The 10,483-nt window shown below is 39.9% G+C and overlaps 1 long non-coding RNA gene across 1 annotated transcript; it reads right to left on the bottom strand.

Moving 5' to 3' along the window:
* Positions 1–233: 233 nt before the first annotated feature.
* LOC123582238 lies at positions 234–3,460 on the bottom strand. Its single transcript, XR_006704276.1, has 4 exons — positions 3,175–3,460; positions 2,485–2,610; positions 723–784; positions 234–615 (listed from the first exon to the last, which is right to left on the bottom strand). It is a non-coding gene; the product is annotated as an uncharacterized LOC123582238 (long non-coding RNA).
* Between the last annotated feature and the right edge of the window lie 7,023 nt (positions 3,461–10,483).

The following is a 10,483-nucleotide window of genomic DNA, read 5'->3' as shown; positions in this document are numbered from 1 at the left end:
CCTGCAAGTAACTGGGATGTAGTTTTTATATTTGATAGGCAACATGACACTTCATTCTTTAAGTTTATATTCCTTTATCCATGATGTTGAGCATATTTTAACAAAATATTTGTTAGCTACTTATGAATTTGATGTGAAATGGAAAAATAGGACATCCAAGACTGTGGAAACCGTATTAAAGAAAAAAACATTAGGGACATATGTTTAGGAAATAATATAGCACTTCGTACATTCTGTATTACATGGACCATGTTTTATTGTTTTAGAATTGCTTGCTTATATGGTTTGAACTCTTTAAGGACAGACACTACTTATCTTTGAGGCTTAGACATTATCACATACACCTGAGGGTTAGATATTGCCTGACTCAATAACAAATAGCTGGCTGGCCTTATAGAAGGTGGATTAGGAAAGTAGGATATTTTCAACTCATAGAGAGGGTATTGATACCTTGTACGCAGAATACTAATAATTTGGAAACTTCATTCCATTGGCATGAAGAACCTGTAGAACAGGGCTCCTGCTCTGGTAGTTGCTCTTCTTGTAGGTCTGTATGGTCTCTAGCCTTTCAAAGACACGATGGAAATTGTGCTGTTCTTTAGCAGAATATGGAAACTGGAGGTCAGAATTAGGGAAGAGGATGGAAGATATTAGTTCCTCATTCAGTCGGGGAGCAGAACCTTTATGAGGTATGGGATAAGGGATTTATTATACAAACAGACCTTATGCAGTTGTCAGTGGCTGGAGAAGTGAAGGGCCAGGATGAAGTTTTGAGTCAGTCAATCTGAGAAGCCAAGCACATCCAATCACTGAAATGGGGCTGCAGAAGGGAGCCTTGTCAGTGGCAGGGGGTGGGGGTTGTCTGTGGGAGGCTATGCCACTGTAAACACAGTCCCTGTAGGCCAACCAGTCAGGAACAAAGAAGACATGACAGAGTGGAGGAGAGTAAGGACAAGCTGGAACTTGTCGGCAACTCTGTGTCTGTCACCACCTCTTGCCACAGTGACTGTCAGAATAACAGCTAGTGATTCATTTCTACCTGGCAGGTTTTGTAAAAATTCCTCCCCACCCCCCACTCCAAGCCAGAACTCGTACAGGAAAGAGGATACTTGGAAAGGTGGCTCCAGTTTAGCAGATTGACACAGTGCAATTCAGTGCAATTCCACACAGGACTTTAGGAGGATACTCCAAGGGTGACGGAAATTGAGGCTTATAACTAGGTTCTACAGGGGAGGAAAGGAGGCCTAATTACAGTGATTGGGGAAGATCTGAGAAGAGAAAAGTATGGAATGCTAAATCTGAGAGAATAACCATGAGCATAGTGAACTCCCATAAGTACCAAAACATGCACTGTTTCTGATCTGTGGATGTGATGAGCATAGCCCTGGTGTTGAAGTCAGAATCTTATGGAGTCATACTTCCTACAGGTACACTTCCTAATTATATATATATAAAATTATATATATATAAAATTATATATATATACATATATATATAAAATTATATATAGATACATATAGATGAAGCTAATTTATTTATTTTGAGAAAGAGAGAACACCTGCAGGGGAGGAGCAGAGAGGGGAGAAAGAAAAATTCCAAGCAGGCTTTGGGGTAGTGCAGAGCCTGACATGGAGCTCAAACTCACAAACCATGAGATCATGACCTGAGTTGAAATCGAGTCAGATGCCTAACTGGCTGAGCCTCTCAGGTGCCTCCCTCATCCCATATTTAAATGATGGTGGTTTTAGGAGTTCTACCTGTGGCCTGCCGCTTTTCTTCTCAAAATATTTTTCCTTCACTTCCCTAAGCACCAGTGATAAATTTATATACCAGCTTACTAGGCTGTATGTGTCTCAGACACTTAATATCCAACATGCCTGAAACACAGTAAATAACAGAGCTATTAAATAGCTAGTAAATAACAGAGCCAAGATTTGACATCTTAATTGTTATTTTGCTTCAAAGGCTGTTGTCAAGTTTCTTCTCTGAGATTCAGTGTCCCCATCTGGAAAATGGAGACAATATTACGACCTACTTTGTAGGATTGTTGTGAGGTTTAAATGAGTTAACATACAGGGGCATCTGGGTGTCTCAGTCAGTTAAGCATCCGACTTTGACTCGGGTCATGATCTCACAGTTCATGAATTCGAGCCCCTCCTCGGACTCTGTGCTGACAGCTCAGAGCCTGGAGCCTCCTTCAGATTCTGGGTCTCCCTCTCAGCACCTCCCCCGCTTGTGCTCTCTCTCTCAAAAATAAATAAAAACATTAAAAAATTAAAAAAAATAAATGAGTTAACATACGTCCTCCCTGTGGTACAGGACAAACAGAGACAAGTAGGACAATACTGAGTTATGCTGATATTCCAGCTGTGTGACAGCTGGAATTTGAACTCAGTCATCCTGGCTCCATAGCTTGTACTCTTATCCTTTCTGCTGATGTGCTGCTGCTATTTCAGAAATGTGAAATACTGCCAACAGCTTCACCTTTGTCAAACATCAGTCTGATCACATTACAGTAGTTCTCCCTCATCCAAGGTTTTGCTTTCACGATTTTGCTTTTTGCTGTTTCGGTTACTCTCCTCAGTCACTGTCTGGAAGCAGATGATTCTCCTGGTGAATTTTTAGGAAGTCATTAGTAGCCTAACACTACAGCACGACACCTACGTCGTCCCCCTCTCTTCATCTCATCATGTAGGTGTTTTATCATTTCACATCATTACAAGAAGAAGGGTGAGTATAGTACAGTAAGATGCTTTCAGGGAGAGAGAGACCACATAACTTTAATTACAGTATGTTGTTTTAATTGTTCTGTTTTATTATTAGTTACTGTTGTTAATCTCTTACTGTGCCTAGTTTATAAATTCAACTTTATCATAGGTATGTATGTATAAAAAGACAGTATATGTAGGGTTTGGTACTATCCAGGGTTTCAGGCATCCACTGGGGGTCTTGGGCAGAATTGCCAGTGAATAAAGGAAGACTACCCTATTTCCTTATTTAAAGCCTTAAACAGTTCTATAATTCCAGTAAGACACTCTTTCACATGGACACAGCCTTCATGTTTTGTCTGTTCATTTGTATTGCCTCATTTCTGCTCTTTTCTCCTTGAAATCCTAATGCATGGCACCCCCAACATATTCTTAATATCTGGATATTTTCCACACTCTTTCATACCTCAGTACTTTGGCACTTGTGGTTCCTTCTGCTTGAAACGTGCTGACGTGTTCCCAAGTGTCCTTTGAGATTCAGCTTAAATGTTACCTCTCTTGTAAAACCTTCCTGAGCTCAATTGAAGTAGATTTTGATATGTTTGTCTTTATACTCTCAGAGCCCTGCTGACATTGTGTTTTAATTTTTTCTAATTTCCTTTGGGTTGTGAGCTTTTTGAAGGTACCCATTTTTGTGGTCTTAGATCCTAGCTCAGGACCTGACACAGGTGCTCAATAAATTTGCATGGAATGGATGAACAAACTTTGAAAGAACGTTTATGCTGTTCCCATGGTAAACACCTTATTTGGTGCACCGTGATGACTGCATCTTGGTGTCAGGATTCTGTTAGCACGTTCTTTCCTACTTACTGTTCTACTTATGTCTGTGATTTGTAGTCACTGAGTGTCGATGTTGAAAGTGTCGTGAGAGGCAATTTCTTCCAATACTCTGTCAATTTAATTTGATCTGTTTTGTCTCTAGATGTGTGTAACTGCAATTGCCATTGTGTCATATGTCACCTTTCTTCTTGTGGCAGCCTGTGTCACCGTATCAGGCTGCGAAATCTTCCTTGATATCCAGGACAGGGAGTTCTTCCCCTCTGCCAGTGACTTGCCAGCCTGTTGAGTATTAGGGAACTAGAATCCCAAATACTGGCAGGTTTTGTGGCCTTCATTCTTTCTAATCTTGATCCTTTATGCTCAAGTGTTTATTTATATTTATATTCTCTTAAAATATTGAACAAGGATGCTATTTTTTTCCTCCCAAATGAAACTGTATTGTTAGGATCACTCCATCTATAAGCCAGAATCACATTTTCACTTTCCTTATCACTTGGTTGGTTTTTGACACACTCTTAGCTCCTGGGAGATTTGCATAGAGCTGGCATTCATGGGAAAGTTCTCATAGAAAATTGTGCTTGTGTATGGATGTGTGGATGGAAGTGATGGAATGGGAAAGAGTGGGAAGATACAGGAGAAAGAAATCTACTCAGGCCTCCTACCCAACATGGGAGGCAGCATTATGCAGTGGGAAGAAAATTGGATTGTGGTGTTCTGTTCCCTAATTATAACATTCTTTTTCATTTAACTTCAGGAAGTTAATTTTTTTTTTTTGAGAGAGAGAGAGGAGCATGGGCAGGGGAGAGCTACAGAGGGGATAAGAGAGACAGAGAAAGAGAGATAGTGTCAGGTACTGAGCTAGGATCTAAGACCACAAAAATGGATACCTTCAAAAAGCTCACAACCCACAGGAAATGAGCAAAGAATTAAAACACAATGTCATCAGGGCTCTGAGAATATAAAGACAGACACATCAAAATCTACTTCAATTGATCTCAGGAAGGTTTTATAAGAGAGGTAACATTTAATCTGAATCGAGAGAGAGAGAGAGAGAGAGAGAGAGAGAGAGAGGGAGAGGGAGGGAAAGGCAGAGGGAGGGAGAGAGGGAGAGGGAGGGAGAGAGGGAGAGAGAGGGAGAGAGAGAGAAACTTAAGCAGGCACCACACTCAGGGCAAAGCCTGATGCAGGGCTTGATCCCATAACCCTGGAATCGTGACCTGAGCTGAAATCAAGAGTTGGATACTCAATTGACTGAGCTACCTAATTTCAGGAAGTTAAATACACAATAGCATCAAATTGTAAAGTTACCAAAAAAGAAAAAAAAAAAGGTAATAGCAGCAAGCTTCATTTCCCCTCCTGACTCCTAGTTCTCTTGATGTAGCAACCACTCCATTTTCTTATGTTTTCTTCCACAGATAGTCTGTGTATATGTCAGCATAGTGGCATATCACTTAAAATATACAAGTAATACTATTTGTGTGATCTTAGGCAAATCTCTTGAACTTCAGCATTAACTTCTTTAGATTATTAGATGGAAATACTGATACATCCTTGACAAAACCCACAGGGATTTTATGACAGTCAATGAAGTGCTATTTGTGAACATGCTTGAAAATCATCAGGTATTTTACAAGTACAGGATGGAGGGGAGGGTGATCATGGAAGTAGTATTGTTCTACAAAGGACAATGGGTCATGTGTGAGCTGGTCTGACAGGTGTGAGTCTGAATTAGTATCCGTAACAGGGATGTTGTATCCGTAACACCATGAATAACTCCATTGGGTGTGTTTTCCAGCCTGTAAGGTCTGTCACTCTCATGGAATTTTCTTGGGGTTTTCTACATGGCTAATCAAGAGGTATCCCTTTCACCTTAATTGCCAGGTATGTGTGCACTTGGGATAAGCAGTGGACGCTTGCCAGTGTGTGAAACTCTGCTGCTTCTCTCCCTTTTGCTCCCTTTTCATGTTTAGGGAGCTAGTACTAGAACTTGGCTGATGCAACAGTTTGAGTCATGGTCCCCCAGTGCTGTGAGATCCATTCACTTTTAATTGGTAGTTGCTGGAATCATTTTTCCTTTCCTCACCTTGACTTCCTTTTCTAATTGGCTCTCACGGGCCTCCAACTCCTGCTTTAATCAGCCAAGGCAGAGCTGCTGCTGAGAGTCCCAAACTGGCACCTGGGGACCCCAGGATCTTTTGCTATGACTCTGCTTCTTCAAGTTTCTTTTCTAATCTGTTAAAGCAACTTTGTCTTTCAATTAGGCCTGGGGGAATGGGAACCCATTGGGCATTGCTTTCACACAGGGGCAGCATGAACAATGCCAACCTCTTTGAGACTTGCCAACTACTGTATTTGACCTGCAGGTTTTTTTGTTCTTGCTAGCACAGAGGGGAGAAGAAGATACTTGATTGAGGTCTCCAAAATGGGACAAATGAATGATAGGAGAAATGAGTAGATGAAAAAACTAATCATTTGAGGAAAGGTTATCATGTGAGCCTCTACATTTTGGTCCACAGACTGCTTCTCTCTAGCAAAAAAAGCCTTGTGGAAATCTTACTTTGCTTCTGTTTATCACTGCCCAAAGGAGAATAAACACTAATTGTGCAGTTTTGGCCAATTATCATTATTGGGTTGCAATTTTTTAAGATTATTTTTTAAATATAGTTTATTTTTTTAAGGCAGTTTTAGGTTCACAGCAAAGTTGACTGTTGAGTTCCCATGTACCTTCTACACACACACACACACACACACACACACACACACACTTCCCCAACCATCAAGATCCTGCATTAGAATGTTACATTTGTTATAGCCAATGAACTTACATCCAAAATCCACGGCTTGTTTAGATTAGGATTCACTCTTGAGGTTGGTTGTACATTCTGTGGATTTTGACAAATGTATAATGACTTGTATCCACCATTTTAGTATCATGCAGAATAGTTTCACTACCCTAAAAATATTCTGTTCTCCACCTATTCATCCTTCCATTCTCCTCTAACCCCTAGCAACCACGGGTCTTTTTACTGTCTCCACAGTTTCACCTTTTCCAGAATGTCATACAGTTGGAATCATAGAGTATATAGTCTTTTGGGGTTGACTTTTTGGGTTACATTAAAAAAAATATTTTTTTAATGTTTGTTTATTTTTGAGAGAGAGAGAGAGACAGAGTGTGAGCAGGGGAGGGGCAGAGAGAGAGGGAGACACAGAATCTGAAGCAGGCTCCAGGCTCTGAGCTGTCGGCAAAGAGGCCGACACGGGGCTCGAACACATAAGCCTTGAGATTATGACCTGAGCTGAAGTCGGACATTCAACCAACTGAGCCACGCAGGTGTCCCTTCTTGGATTACATTTTTAAATGACATTTAAAAACATTTTTTAAGTATGATTTTAAAGCTATGATACAGAGTAAATTTATCTCCTGTGGCATATACAAGCACATTCGTGTGACCTCTTTCTGAACAAATGGATACTGCTGAAGGAAATTGTCCTGGTTCCAGCTCACACTTGGAGAAGCAATGCAGTAGTAGACTTGACTTTTTTTTTTTTTTTCAACGTTTATTTATTTTTGGGACAGAGAGAGACAGAGCATGAACGGGGGAGGGGCAGAGAGAGAGGGAGACACAGAATCGGAAACAGGCTCCAGGCTCTGAGCCATCAGCCCAGAGCCCGACGCGGGGCTCGAACTCCTGGACCGCGAGATCGTGACCTGGCTGAAGTCGGACGCTTAACCGACTGCGCCACCCAGGCGCCCCTGTTTGCCTATTCTTATAGTTTGATTCATAAGTTGGCAAGCAAAGAGGAAGCCTCCTTCACTTCTTCACCGGTTTCTCCTAGACTCAATTCCTGATTAAATTTATCAACGTTGATCGAACACCTCCTCTAGTATTGGATATAGCAGTATAAGAGTTTTAAACTAGTGAGTGGTAAGCCTGGGCTTAAATCTGGGTCTCCTGAAACCAGGTCTAGTGCTTTTGACACCATACTGGCCTGTTTTGTGGGGCTATTATTGCCAAGTAAGGAAGTGAAAGAAATTATGCATTCTTACTTAAATCTACAAAAAGACAATGCAGGAAGTACTAAAATTATTAGTTTTACCAAATGTACTACATACGTTGTTAACAATGGGGTAAATTGGGTGAGGGGTATACTGGAATTTTATGTACTATCTTTTAAACTTCTGTAAATATAAAATACTCCAAAATAAAAAAACAAGTCACTAAGTCTAGGCCACCTTTTGGGAAAAGGGGTTAAGCTCCACTTCCTGGAGGGGGTAGTATCTACATATATATAATGTTCTCTTCTTCCCAACTTCAAACCACAGATCAATAACAACTTCCTCCTTTTTTTTTAAAGTTCATTTATGTATTTATTTATTTTGAGAGAGAGAGAAAGAGAAAGAGAGCAACAAGGTGGGGCAGAGAGAGAGAGGGAGAGAGAGAGAATCCTAAGCAGGTTGTGCACTGCCAGTGCAGAGCCCGACGTGGGCCTCGAACACACGAACTATGAGATCATGACCTGAGCTAAAACTGAGTCCCATGGTTAACTGACTGAGCCACCCAAGTGCCCTGGCCACAACTTCCTCCTTAAATAAATTTGTCTTATTTTCCTAAGCTCTTGTGGCATTTAATGTTCAGTTCAAGGAAGGAAAATTAACACAATATTAATCTCACCACTCATATTGGTAAACAAATGAGAAAGAGTGATAAGATCCAGTGCTGGGGAGTCTATGGGAAAATGAGTATGTTCATGCAAGTTTTTTAGTGAGATGTACTTCTCATTGCATAAAATTCACCTTTTTAAAGTGTAGGTAGTTTTTAGTATATTCACAAAGTTGTGCAACCATCTCCGTTAGCTGATTGTAGAATATCTTCATCACTCCCTCCAAAACTGGGTATCCATTACCAGTCATTCCCCATTTTCCCCGCTGCCTAGTCCTTTATAACTACTAATTTACTTTCTGTCTGTATGGATTTGCCTACTCTGGACATTTTTATGTAAATGACATCATACAATGTGTTACCTTTGCGTCTGGAATGTTTTATTTCACATAATGTTTCAAAGTTCATTCATGTTGTAGTAAGTATCATACTTAGCCCCATTTTATGACTGAATAATATTCCATTCTATGTATATACCACGTTTCGTCCATTCATGAGATGATGGACTTTTAGGTTGTTTTATTGTTTGGCTATAATTAATAATGCTGCCATGAGAACTTGTATACACATTTTGTGCACACATATGTTTTTCTCTTGGGTTTATACTTATGCATGAAAATTGTTGGATCATGTAACTCTATATTTATTTGAGAAATTGATGAATTGTTTTCTAAAGGAGCTATACCATTTCATACTTCAGCCAACAATATGTGCGTGTTCTAGTTTTTCCACATCCTTGTCAATACTTGTCTTGTCTGACTTTTTGAAGCTAGCTGTGCTACATGGGTATGAAATGGTATCTCATTGTGGTTTTGATTTACCTTTCCCTAATGACTAATGATGTTGAGCATCTTTTTATGTGCTCACTGGCCATTTGTATATCTTATTTGGAGAAATGTCTGTTCATATCTTTGTGCATTTAAAAAGTTGAGTTATTTGGTTTAAATATAATTTATTGTTAAGTTAGCTAACATACGGTGTATACAGTGTGCTCTTGGCTTCGGGAGTATATTGCCATGATTCATCAATTACATACAACACCCAGTGCTCATCCCAACAACTGCCCTCCTCAGTGCCCAGCACCCATTTTCCCCTCCCCCTGCACCCCCCATTAACCCTCAGTTTATTCTCTATATTTGAGTCTCTTATGGTTTGCGTCTTTCTCTGTTTGAAACTATTTTTTTTCACCCCTTCCTTTCCCCTATGGTCTTCTGTTAAGTTTCTCAAATTCCACATATGAGTGAAAACATCTGATATCTGTCTTTCTCTGAATGACTTATTTCACTTACCATAATACCCTCCAGTTCCATCCATGTCATTGAAAAGACCAACATTTCATTCTTTCTCATTGTCAGGTAGTATTCCATTGTGTGTGTGTATATATATATATATATATATATATATATATATATATATATATACACACACACACACCACATCTTCTTCTTTATCCATTCACCAGTTGATGGACATTTGGGCTCTTTCCATAACTTGGCTATTGTTGATAGTGTGATAGCACTGCTATAAACATTGGGGGTACATGTCCTCCTATGAATCAGCACTCCTGTATCCTTTGGATAAATTCCTAGTAGTGCTATTGTTGGGTCATAGGGTAATAGTATTTTTAATTTTTTTGAGGAACCTCCACACTGTTTTCCAGAGCGGCTGCACAAGTTTGCATTCCCAACAGTGCAAGAAGTTTCCCGTCTCTCCACATCCTCACCAACATCTGTTGTTTCCTGAGTTGTTCATTTTAGCCACTCTGACTGGTGTGAGGTGGTATCTCATTGCGGTTTTGGTTTGTATTTCCCTGATGATGAGTGATGTTGAGCATCTTTTCATGTGTCTGTTGGCCATCTGGATGTCTTCTTTGGAAAAGTATCTATTTATGTCTTCTGCCCATTTCTTCACTAGATTATTTGGTTTTTGGGTGTTGAGTTTGGTAAGTTCTTTATAGATTTTGGATATTAACCCTTTAACTGATATGTCATTTGCAAATATCTTCTTCCATTCCATCAGTTGCCTTTTATTTTTGTTGATTGTTTCCTTTGCAGTGAAGAAGCTTTTCATATTGATGAAATCCCAAAAGTTCATTTTTGCTTTTATTTCCCTTACCTTCAGAGACGTGTTGAGCAAGAAATTGATGCAGCTGAGGCCAAAGAGGTTGTTGCCTGTTTTCTCCTCTAGGATTTTGATGGTTTCTGTCTCACACTTAGGTCTTTCATCCATTTAGAGTTTATTTTTGTGTAGGGTATAAGAGAGTGGTCTAGTTTC

Source organism: Leopardus geoffroyi, chromosome B3 (genome assembly GCF_018350155.1).
Source record: "Leopardus geoffroyi isolate Oge1 chromosome B3, O.geoffroyi_Oge1_pat1.0, whole genome shotgun sequence".
Lineage (NCBI taxonomy): Eukaryota > Metazoa > Chordata > Mammalia > Carnivora > Felidae > Leopardus > Leopardus geoffroyi.
This window is presented reverse-complemented; position numbering and strand designations above follow the sequence as displayed.